The sequence below is a fragment of the Hypanus sabinus genome, chromosome 9, assembly GCF_030144855.1.
Source record: "Hypanus sabinus isolate sHypSab1 chromosome 9, sHypSab1.hap1, whole genome shotgun sequence".
NCBI classification, from domain to species: Eukaryota; Metazoa; Chordata; class Chondrichthyes; order Myliobatiformes; family Dasyatidae; genus Hypanus; species Hypanus sabinus.
Window position 1 is genome coordinate 43,006,660 of NC_082714.1, and position 12,830 is coordinate 43,019,489.

Below are 12,830 nucleotides of genomic sequence, written 5' to 3' on the forward strand. Positions count from 1 at the left end.
AGGTCTCGCGAGATTACCGGGGCCAGATGGGACGGGATCGGACCGAGCATGGAGCAATTCAACGGCCTTAAACAAGCTGGTATATATGTGGTATTCAGTGTCGGGGGCGGGGGACGGGACGACGTAGTGGCGGTTTAAATCGGTAGCTCGGCGGCGCTGCGGCCCTTTGTGTTCCAGAGTGAGGAAGGTGAGTTGATTATGCAAGCCTGGCAATTCACGGTATGAAACTACAAGTTGCAGTCGTTATTCAGCACAGCATTCTATTATCAAAAATGCTTATTTGCAGTATCAGGTGCTGCGCATACAGACATATTTAACACGTTAAACGACACAATGGTATAGAATGATGTTCACCAGCGGTTCAAAATTTGATGATGAGCAGAATTTTTTTACAATTTTTTTAAGGTTGCAATGTAAGTGTTTGCACCTGTTGAGTAATTAAATAATCTATTCTGTTTGTTATCAATCACCTATGACGTGAAAGGTTCATTTTATGGCAATAGCGTAGTTTAAAGGTACAGAGTATTGTTATCAATAGTGCAACACAAAACCAAGTAGTGACCATGAATTTTGGAAATCTGATAGTGTGGTGATGGGAATGACTGTTTATAATTGTTGAGTCTGGGCCTGAACCAATGGTAGAGAGAAGAGGGCACATCCCTGATGGTGAGGGTCCTTAATGATTCTTAGCACCGCCTTGAGCAGCAATCTGTTGGAAGAATGATAAAGGATCTTGACCTGAAAGGTTGTTGATTTTTTTCCTGCCAGCCATTCTGCATGAACCGCTGAGTTCTTCCAGCAAATTGCTGCTCCAGGATTCAGGATTTTGATTTAATAGGAAGTACGATAAATGCATTTCTATCATCTGGTACCTCCCACCTGGTGTTGATAGGTTTTCACGAGCTAGTGGATACTTCAAATTTTGGATTGATATCAGCAGTAACTGAAAGGACAACAAGCAGTGTTTCATGCTGCTGTAATTGTTTATATTCAGGTGGCTTGCCAGTTTGAGTGTGGCATACTCTGAAAGTTAACAACAGCATTATCTATTGTTGTTGGTAAGATAAGTGTGCCAAAATTAACTGGTATGCTAAGCTTATTGCCCACTGTTCTTATTTGTGGCTGATAAAACCCGCATACCAATAAATGGACATCAAGGAATGGATGTTGAAAAAACAAAATGTTAAAACCCAGGTGATGTCTTGATAATTGCTTTAATATATTGGATTAACAACTTCTATTAGAACTGACAAAAAATGTTTTGCATAATTGACAGCACAGAAACAGTCCTTTTGATCTATTGCTGATCAAATATCCTTCACTCCATCTGAATTGCTGAACACTGTCCTGGTTGTGGGCCTAATTTTCTCTTGGACATCCAGCCCTGTTCATGCCCCACAGTACTGTTCTTTTGGGTACAGCTGCTTGGTTCCTGGCTTTGACAGCTGACAACTGGCTGTAAGTCATACAATCTTAGTACCACCTTCTGAACTGGAGTGTGGGTCAGAATATCTAAACCCTATACAGGTTTCCCCCGCTATCCGAAGTTAGAGCGTTCCTATGAAATGGTTCATAAGCCAGAATGTCTTAAAGTGAATTAGCAATTACCATTTACTTATATGGGGAAAAATTTGTGAGCATTCCCAGACCCAAAAAATAACCTACAAAATCATGCCAAATAACAAATAAAACCTAAAATAACAGTAACATTTAGTAAAAGCAGGAATGATATGATAAATACACAGCCTATATAAAGTAGAAATACTTTTCTGCAATCATTGCAGCACTGTCTAGTGTAGCAAAAATTTCACTATGTAGTACCACTAGTGTAGTGGAAGCACTCTCTCCAGTAACCTTTAAGTTATGAAGCTGCCAAATCATACCAAATAACACATAAAAATACACAGCCTATATAAAGTAGAAATAATGTATGTACAGTAGTTTCAGTTACTGGAATCAGGAAGACAGCGAGCACACTGATGATGGTGTGTTGGGCTGAGTCATCGGAGGTTGGGGTGGTGGGAGGTACAGGAGACTGGGGGTATCTCATTGTCGTCTGTTGCCGTCAGGGTAGGCAGGTCACTAACATCTTCTATGTCTGCCCGCCTCGATGTCAAAGGTTGAGGTTCATCGGCTGATGTGGAAGGCTTGAAAAACGACAGTATGCTTGACTGCTTAGCCTCGTGCATTTTTCTACCATACCGTTCTTTGTAAGCACTCAAACCATCCTGCAAATATGCCCTAAACCTATGTACCCTTTCAAAATTAAAGTCATACTTTTCTGCAATCATTACAGCATTGGCAATTGCAGCAAAAATCTCACACAATCGCTTCATGTTCAATTCCTGGATGACTTCACTTTCGGGCCATTCACTACTGGGTTTGGTTTCGATTGTTATCCTTTCCTCTTGCAATTGCATCAGCTCTTCATCTGTCAGTTTCTTCTATCGAAATAAATGTCTTGCTTGGCAGTTTTTTCCAATAAATTGCAGTTTCGTCACAGTTAAACACTTGCTTATACGAATAACCACTTTCTGTAATTATTTTCTTCTGTTCTGCTGCGAACTTCTCAGCAGCTTCAGTATCAGCTGAAGCGCTCTCTCCAGTAAATGTTAAACTATGATGCTGCCCTCACCTCAGAAACTGATCAAACCACCCATGACTACCTTTAAATTCCACTTGCGCAACACTTTCATCACCATCGTCCAGTGATTTGTTTCAGCTTATTAAAAAGGCTGACTGATTTCTCCTTAAGTATATGATAACTTAACGGAACACCATGCTTTGTACACCAATCAATCCACTCGAGCAAAAGACTCTCCATTTTATCCATTACTGGATGCTGACTAAAAGAGACCACTTTGCTACGAGCAGAACCAACCATTGGCAGCTTTCAAGATTCATACTCTTTGCATGTAAATGATGGACACAGGCAAGTTCAACACGTGGACAATGTTCTTACTTCGTTCACCATGATCGAAATACTTAATTATTTCTTGTTTTACGCTAAGTGTAAAACCCTTATGAGCTCTTTTAGGCTTTTCAGATACCATAGAGCTTATCTTGCTAACGAATGCACAAAGTAAATTGAGATAAATCACAGATGCTCACAGGCACGTGTTTAAGCTATGACGGCTAGAATGCAGTTCCGGGGAGGAGCTTGGCTGCTCGAGGTGCGCACTGCCTTTTGTCACGCGCTGTCTTTTTTAGTAAAAGTGAAACACTCTTCTGTTAGCAAACACAGGTAACTAATGTAGGTCTTTCGTAACAGCAAGATGTCATAAAGCAAACATTCAAAAAAACAGGGGCCACGTATATGTTTATTTGAATCAAATTCTATATTTAAAAAAGCCTGTATATTTTAAAAACTGCACTATATATTTAAAGGAATAATCCTGAGATCCTTTTTGCAAAATACTGTTAGTGTTCTATTCCATAATAACTTTAAAATCAAGCATCCTCTTGATTATATTGGATACTATCAGTACATACTCAACTGTTGATTACAGTACTTACACTTGACATTGTTTGTTTATTGGAAATAATGTACTATTTAACCCAACACAAAATGTTGGAGGAACTCAGCAGGTCAGGCAGCATCCATCGAAATGAACAGATAATCAACATTTGACTATTCATTTCCATAGATGCTGCCTGACCGGAGTTCCTCCAGTATTTTGTGTGTTGCTTTGGATTTCCAGCAAATGCAGACTTTCTTGTGTTTCTTTATGCATCCAAACTTCCAACTCAATATTAACCCCCTCCCATATTTCTCAACCATCACACTTCTTTCTGGATATTATAAATATGTCTTCCTGTTCTCTCTTAATTCCTTTGTTTTATCCACACCTTTTTATTTCACTTTTAATGATTTTCATTTCTCCTTTGCTAATTTATCTGCTTGCTTCATTTTCTCCATGCCCTGTAGGTTTACCCAGTATGCTAATGCAAGCTGTGTTCTCTGTTCCAGAGGTGTGACTCTTCACTCCACCTGCATTACCGCCACTAGTGTTGACCTTATTGCACTGTCCCACACCAGGTTAGATTATCTGTTCACTTTTAAAGTGCAATTGTTAATTCCACACTTGAAAAAATTCACGATTTTGCAACTTGTGCTTTGATCTCGCTGCCCTTATTCATAGCTTCTGTGCTCTTTCTAACTGCACCCATTAATTTGACTGGGTGATCTCTTGGAATTTCAAAGACCTGAGCCTTGCACTATTAGAAACAAGGGTCCTTTGTCCTTCCATCCTCTGTAACTTTATTTTCTCTTCCCAGAGTCATGTTACCTTTGTTCTGATTTTCCTTGACCTGTTGAGCACTTCTATTACACTTTTTATTCAGTAGTTTAAATTGGTTTATTGTCACATTTGCTGTTGGATGCTATTTATACAGGTAAGTCCATGGCATAATTACATTAAATTAGTGCAAGGGAAAAGCAATAACGGTGCTGATTAGTGTTGTGATTACAAAGTGCAGTGCAGGTAAATAAGGTGCAAGGTTATAAGGTCATCTGAACTCTGGATTCCATTTTACACAAGGTCTGATTAATTGTTAAATTGTAATTTGAAAAGAAGTACTTAACTAATATTTTTTCATTTTTGTTACAGGTCTGATGTTTAATGGATTGAAGTGTGCTCATTGTTTTCACAGGAGCAATATCACACTCACAGACCACTTTGTTAGGTACAGTGGCATGCAAAGATTTGGGCACCCCAAGAGATTTGAGCTTTCAGATAACTTTTACCAAGGTCTCAGACCTTTATTAGCTTGTTAGGGCTATGGCAAGTTCACAGCCATCATTAGGAAAGGCCAGGTGATGCAAATTTCAAAGCTTTATAAATACCCTGACTCCTTAAACCTTGTCCCAAGAATCAGCAGCCATGGGCTCCTCTGAACAGCTGCCTAGCACTCTGAAAATTAAAATAATTGATGCCCACAAAGCAGGAGAAGGCTATAAGAAGATAGCAAAGCGTTTTCGGGTAGCCGTTTCCTCAGTTCGTAATGTAATTAAGAAATGGCAGTTAACAGGAACGGTGGAGGTCAAGTTGAGGTCTGGAAGACCAAGAAAACTTTCCGAGAGAACTGTTCGTATAATTGCTAGAAAGGCAACTGAAAACCCCCGTTTGACTGCAAAGGACCTTCAGGAAGATTTAGCAGACTCTGGAGTGGTGGTGCACTGTTCTACTGTGCAGCGACACCTGCACAAATATGGCTCATGGAAGAGTCATCAGAAGAAAATCTTTCCTGCATCCACGCCACAAAATTCAGCGTCAGAAGTTTGCAAAGAAACATCTAAACAAGACTGATGCATTTTGGAAAACAAGCTCTGATTTGACTTGGGGTGCCCAAACATTCGCATGCCACTGTACGTCTTTTAATGCTCAAGAGGTCCAGTTCTGACCAAATGGCAGCACGGAGAAGAAATGTGATCTAAGTGACTTTGAACGTGGAATGATTATTGGTGCCATGCTGAGCGGTCTGAGCATCTCAAAAACTGCTGATCTCCTGGGCTTTTCACGCACACCAGTCTCTAAAGTTTATAAAGAATGGTGTGAAAAACAGAAAACCTCCTTTGAGCGGCAGTTCTGTGGGTGAAAATGCCTTGTTCATGAGGTCTGGAGATTGGCCAGACTAGTTCAAGCGGATGGAAAGGAAACAGTAACTCAAATAGCTGTTACCACAGTGATGTGCAGAAGGGCATTTCTGAACATGCAACTCATTGAATCTTGAAGTGGATGGGTTACGGCAGCAGAAGACTGCACTGGGTTCCACACCTGAGTGGATATTGAAACAATATATTTACCATTCCTGAAATGTATAATGCTCTTAAAACTAAATTAGAGACGTACTGAGGTTAGATGAAATACGTTAGCTGTTAGAAGTGAAATAAAACAATAGTGGAAATGTTGAATAGCTTCATGTTTTAGTCATTGTACTTTCAATTGAGCTCTGTCTTTTGACCACATTGGAAAACAACCTTGAATTAATACTTCCATTGTTGCTTCTTTTGCTGGTTTTCTGACTAATGTGGGAAGAAATGATTACACTTTGTCCTGATGATCCCTTTGTCCCTCTGTTCTGGAAAAACTTTTTTAATATATAAAGAACTGTTTATAGTCTGAGGAAAGGTGTTTGTAGATATGTCAGATGTTTCAGATTTAAATTGAGTGTTGCTTGACCAGTGTTTCTGATCATTTTCTGCTTAATTTCAAATACTGGGCACTTGAAGGTTTTTCTGCTTTACACTAATGCAATGGAATGCTTGACAACCACAATGATTTTGCTATAGCTTGGGAATGAAATAAAACTTTGGTTCTTGATAGTTGAAAGCCAGGTGCCTAAATCTATTAGATCATGTAGAGCTGGGGTGATGGAATAAGTGGACTTCAACCTCTGAAGTGCCTGTTGGATCCCTTTCCAAGCATTGCGAGCTTGCCAAGCCATGTTTTATCGGCAATATCTTAAGTATCGACTCTCAAGCAAAATTGTAGGGATACAGATGTTTAGAAGTAGTGCTATAACACTTTAGAACACCAGAGTCTTTTAGAGCTAATCATTATGGTACATGAAACCAGCTTTAAAAATGTAGTTGGCATCTACACGCTATTCAGAAGTAATTCAATCACAATGGACACGAGAGAATCCTTGGATGCTGAAAATACAAGCAACACACACAAAGCTGAGGAACTCAGCAGGTCAGACAGCACGGAAGAGTACTGTTGAAATTTCAGGCTGAGACCCTTTAGTAGGATTGGAGGAGTTGTTAAAGGGTGGGGGTGGGGGTAGGGTTGCAGAGAAAAACAAAATGATAGTTGAAAGCTAAGGGGGGGGGGGGGTGAAGTTAAAAAGCTGGGAAGGTGATTGGTGACCATGCCTGCCTGTTTGTTGGCAACATGGCTGTCCCACATTGATGACTGCATTGGTGCTCTATATGGAGCTCGTTGACTTCATCCACTTCGCTTCCAATTTCCACCCTGCCCTCAAATTTACCTGGTCCATTTCTAACACCTCCTTCCCCTTTCTCAATCTGTTGACAGCTTATCTACTGATGTCTATTGTAAACCCATGGATTCACAGCTACCTGGACTATACCTCCTCCCACCTTTCACTTGTTTAGAAACACTATCCCCTTCTCTCAATTTCTCTGTCCCCACAACTGCTCTCAGGATGAGGCTTTTCATTCTAGAATGAAGATGTCTTTCAAAGAAAGGGTCTTCCCTTCCTCCACTACCACGCTGCCCTCAACCATGCCTCTTAAATTTCACACACGTCTGCTCTCCCCCCATCTTCCCACCACCCTACAAGAGATAGGGTTCCTCTTGTCCTCCCCTTCCACCCCACCATCCAAGCACATAATTGCTTACAACTGCTATCTCCAATGGGATCCCACCATCAAGCACATCTTTCCCTCTCCCCCACACCTCCACTTTATAATTTCCACAACTCTGGTCCATTCATCCCTCCACATTGATCTCTGCTCCTGGCAAGAACAAGAGCTACACAACCTCACTACCATTCAGGGCCCCAAACAGTCCTTCCTGCTGAGCTGACCTGTGAGTGCTGGGGTTATATACTGTGCCTGGTGCTAGTGGTGTGGCTTGAACATCAGTGGAAGCCAATGTAGATTGAGAGACTGCTTCACCAAGCACCAATGCTCCATCCGCCAGAAAAAGTGGGATCTCCAAATGGTCACCCATTTTACTTCCACTTCCCATTTGATATGTCTATCCATGGCCTCCTCCACTGTCGTGATAAGGACACACTCTGGTTGTAGGAACAACACCTTGTATTCTGTCTGGGTAGCTTCCAACCTGATGCAATTAGCTTCAATTTCCAGTTTCTGGTAATGCCCCGCCCTCCCCCTTACCGCTCCCCATCCCCTTTTTCCTTCCTTTATCTCCTTGCCTGCCCAATTGCTTCCCTCTGGTGTTCCTATTTTCTTTCTTCCATGGCCTTCTGTCCTATCAGATTTCACCTTCTCCAACCCTGTATCTCTCTCAACAATCAACTTCCCAGCTGGTTACTTCGCCCCCCCCCCCTCCCAGTTTTGCCTATCACCTTGTTTCTCACCACCTTTTAACTCTACTCATCTTTTTCTCCAGTTCAAAAGGGTCTTGGCCTGAAATGTCAACTGCATTCTCTTCCATAGATGTTGCACGGCCTGCTGAGTTACTCCAGTATCTGGTGTGTTCCTGTGAAGTAACTCCTTGGTAGCTGAAAAAGTAAATTGACTTGATTATTGAATATTTTAATAGCTAATTCCATTTGCAAAGACCAAAGTAGAAATTTAATCTTATTGCATCTACTCGCATCTTCTGATTGGTGTTTATTTGGGTTGAAATATGATTGAAAAAATGTTCAGTACACCAGTGAAATATTTCATTGCAGAAAAGAATTATGAATTTAGTATAATAACATGCCTGTACCAACAGTGAAGGCTCCTAATTGAAAAGGATGGCAGAAGCAGGACGAGATCAGAGCAGCTCTAGGACCATGTAGACTGTTGCTAGACCACAAAGGTTACTTTTGTTGAATAATGAAACTAATCAAATTCAAACAAGCAGGGAAAAATTGCCTGGTCACAAGACTAACCTATTTGCTTTACTTTTAGGTTTAGCTTGCTTTAATAAAAATGAATTAGTTTGCAAATTATAGCCAGATTTGGAAAGATTGATTCTGACAGAATAAAAATGCATCAGATTAAAGTTCTTCTACATGTCCTATGCTGTATCTAATGTGTCATTTAGTCTCTTGGGAAAAGTTTAAACACAACCAATTACATTCAAAATAAACTTGGGTAATAGCATATACTGAAAAGTTTCAAATCATGCAGTCTGAATAACAGAATTCAAAGTAATTAACTCATTGAAGCTGTTTTCAAGTGGTAGTTATCCTTTCTGATGACCATTAGCATAGCTGGATTTGGTGTTGTCTTTGGAAAATTACTAAGTTTGATTTGCTTCGTCTTCTAAAAAGATAGAGTGGAATTTTAAGCTCTTGCTTCATGACAATATCTAGGTGGATAGGAAAAACGGACAAATGTGCATTCAATTTGCGAAGCATTTAGGTATTCACTTTAGTACAAACAAAAACTGAGAAAGACAGAAGATCATCTCTAAATATCAGTTGCAAATTTAATTTTTTTAATTGGTCCAGTCTATCAAAAATAGATTTGGTTTTTTCTTTCACCAACATTTCAGCATTGTAAAGTCCAGTTTATAATGATAAATAAGATTGAAAGATCTGCTTTCCACAAACTGGAATATCATCTGCCACTCTACAAGCTTCCCCATCCAGCACTTAATTCTCTAACTTCTGACATCTCCAACAAAATCCCACCATCAAGCACATCTTTCCCCTCCTCCTTCTCCCTACTTTTTGCTTTCCAAAGGGATTGTTCCCTACATGACTCCCTTGTCCATTCAACCCTCAGTACTGCTTTCCTACCTGGGCCTTGTCCTTACAAGTGGAACAAGTGCTAGACCTCCCTTACCACCATTCAGGACCCCAAACAGTCCTTCCAAGACAGGTAACACTTAACCTGAAGTCTGTTGGGGGTCACCTGTATCGGGTTCTCCTAGTGTGATCTGTATATCGGTGAGACTCAATGTAGATTGGGAAACCACTTCACTGAGCACCACCAGAAAAAGTGAGATCTCCAACGTTCACCCATTTTAATTCCATTTCCCATTCCAACATGTCCATCCACAGCCTCCTCTGTTACAGTGATGAGGCCACACTCAGGTTGGAGGAGCAGTACCTTATATGCTGTCTGGGTAGCCTCCAACCTGATGGCATGAACATCGATTTCTCAAACTTCTGGTTATACCTAGCCCCCCCCCCCCCCCACCTTTCACCATTACCATTTCACTCGCTTATCTCATCTCACCTGCCCATCACCTCCCTCTTGTGGATCCTCCCACAGAACCATAGAACATTACAGCACAGAAACAGGCCTTTTGGCCCTTCTTGGCTGTGCTGAACCATTTTCTGCCTAGTCCCACTGACCTGGTTTGTGAGTTTTGTTTCTTTTTTTTGTGTGTGTGTGTGTGGGAGGGGATGTTGATGTAAGGCCTTTCTGTATTTCATGGCCGTCTGGATAAGACAAATATCAGAGTTGTCTTGTACGTGCATACTTAGGCAATAAAATAAACCTTTAAATCTTGACCCTCTCACCATGAAGATTCAATGAGAACTGGAAGGGCAACATATTAATCTTATTGATTAGAGTTTACACACCTCCCCCTTTTCTTTCTTCCTTTCTGTCCTCTTATCAGATTCCCTCTTCTCCAGCCCTTTTATGTCTTTCTCCAATCAACTTCCCAGTTCTTTTACTTCACCCTTCCTGGTTTTACCTACCGCCTTGTGCTTCTTCCTCCCCACCCCCCCCCCCACACCTTCATACTGATTTGTCTTTATTTCTGCAGTCCTGATGAAGGGTCTCGGCCCAAAACGGCAACTGTACTCTTTTCTATAGATGCCTGGCCTGCTGAGTTCCTCCAGCATTTTGTGTGTGTTGCTTAGATTTCCAGCATTTGCAGATTTTGTCTTGTTCATTAATGTGTTTGCATCTTAAATACTGGTTAAGTGGTCATTATAGATCACAAGCTCTGAGATTCTGCTAATAATCTTCCCTGAGGACTGTGATGATGGGCAAGTTCCTCGCCTGAGACAATATTCCCAGTTTTTAACAGTACTTTTCAAAGGTCACAGGCACATAGGTGGCTAACACTTGCACAGAACAGTATCTGTGAATGTGAAGCAGAGAGCAAGTTTGTAAATCTGGCAGGAGCAAAAGATGTTGGGAATGGTGCAGGTGGAGCACCACGGGAGGGTTGTGGGACAAGTGATACAGAAGTCACTTGTTTATTCTATATATTAGAATATACCAAATTGTCCTTGGAAGAGTTTGAATAATTTATAATTTCTCATGCTATTAATTGACTTCAATTAACAAAATTTTAATGGACAACTACCGTAAATTCCAGACTATAAGCTGCCACTTTTTTCCCACGCTTTGAACACTGCGGCCTATACTACGGTGCAGCTAATGCATGTTTTTTTTCATGCCGCCAAAAACATTTTGCCTCGTAACAGTAGACCAATAAAATTGATGAGTAGCTCAGAGGTCCAATGAAATTGTACGATAAAACAAGCGCACTTTCACAATTAAATTATTGTAAATCAGTCATTTGTACTCACCCTCATCAACATGGAAAACACTCGAAGAAAAGCATATGATGCAGCTTTTAAGTTAAAGGCGATCAATCTGGCGGTTGAAGAAGGAAATCGAGCTGCTGCACATAATCTTGGCATAAATGAATCGATGGTGAGACGGTGGAGACGCCAGCGTGAAGAACTGAGTCAATGCAAAAAGACAATAAAAGCTTTCAGAGGTAATCATAGCAGATGGCCCGAACTTGAAAACTTTCTTGAAGACTGGGTTAACACATAGAGAGCAGGCAGCCGCGGTGTTTCCACCGTGCAGATCAGACTGAAGGCTAAAGCAATCGCCACCAAAATGAAAATCGAAGATTTTAGAGGTGGGCCATCGTGGTGTTTCAGATTTATGAGACGAAAAGGCCTGTCCGTCAGGGTACGCACGACTCTGTGTCAGCAGCTCCCTCCCGACCACGAGGAAAAACTTGCTAACTTCCGCACATTCACTCAAACAAAGATAGCGGAGAATTCCATCGGGCCAGATGATATCATAAATATGGATGAAGTACCTTTGACGTTTGACCTGTCTCTCACTCAGACTGTTAATAAAAAAGGTGACTCGTCCATCACACTGAAAACAAGTGGCCATGAGAGAACGCATTTTACTTGTGTTCTGAGCTGCACAGCATCCGGACTAAAGCTTCCACCGATGGTGATTTTTAAGCGGCTGACAATGCCAAAGGAAAAATTCCCAAAAGAAATCATGGTGAAAGTCAATAAGAAAGGTTGGATGATGGAGAGTCTAATGAAGGATTGGCTGAGAGAGTGCTACGCCAAGCGACCAGGGGGATTTTTTCACAGAAAAAAACGGGGCTGTGAGTGGGAGGCTTGGATGACGAGCGGCGAGAAATCCTTTACCAAAACAGGACGCATGCGAAGAGCATCTTTAACTCAAGTCTGCCAGTGGATCCTAAATGCGTGGAGCCGTGTCACAACATCCACCATCACCAGCGGGTTTCGAAAGGTTGGACTGCTGCGTGATGAAGAGGACCGCGTGGCTCAAGAGCGACAATGAGGAGACTGAAGTGAATGACGAGATCCTGAGGTTGTTCAATTCGGACACTGAAGAAGAGGACTTTGATGGTTTTTGTGCGCAGGAGGAAGATGAAGAAGGCGATCAATAACTTTTCCTGGTAGGCTGCAGTATATATATATTTTTTTACCAGTCATTAGGAGATATTGGAATGTTGTTCGTGCACTGTTCAGTAAAAAAGTATACGCAATGTAATTTGTGTGTTACCGATACGTATGTATATTTAAAAGTAGCTGTGTTACAGGCACTGTTCGAAAAAAAGCATTTGCAATATGTATTTGTTTATGTTACCATACGGATTTAATTAAAAGTTAAAAAATCCTCACGTGTAATATCTTTCTGTGTAAATATCTCATATTACAAGGTGGGACACCTGCGGCTTAAAATCCGGTGCGGCCTGTACAAGTACAAAATTGATTTTCTTTCTAAAATTAGAGCGTGCGGCTTTTAATCAGGTGCGCTCTGTAGTCCGGAATCTACGGTAAATCTTTAAAAATGTATTTAAGTAGTATAATAATTTGGAATTGTAGCTTTGCCTCCCAAATGATCCCTTAATAAAATTCACAATATATCA

At 41.0% G+C, this 12,830-nt stretch overlaps 1 long non-coding RNA gene and 1 other non-coding gene across 2 annotated transcripts; both read left to right on the forward strand.

Moving 5' to 3' along the window:
* The first annotated feature begins 38 nt into the window (after positions 1 to 38).
* Positions 39 to 6,181, forward strand: LOC132399315 (uncharacterized). Its single transcript, XR_009513958.1, has 2 exons — positions 39 to 187; positions 4,611 to 6,181. It is a non-coding gene; the product is annotated as an uncharacterized LOC132399315 (long non-coding RNA).
* Positions 1,019 to 1,148, forward strand: LOC132400155 (small nucleolar RNA ACA64). The gene has a single exon (XR_009514189.1). It is a non-coding gene; the product is annotated as a small nucleolar RNA ACA64 (small nucleolar RNA).
* Positions 6,182 to 12,830: the final 6,649 nt, after the last annotated feature.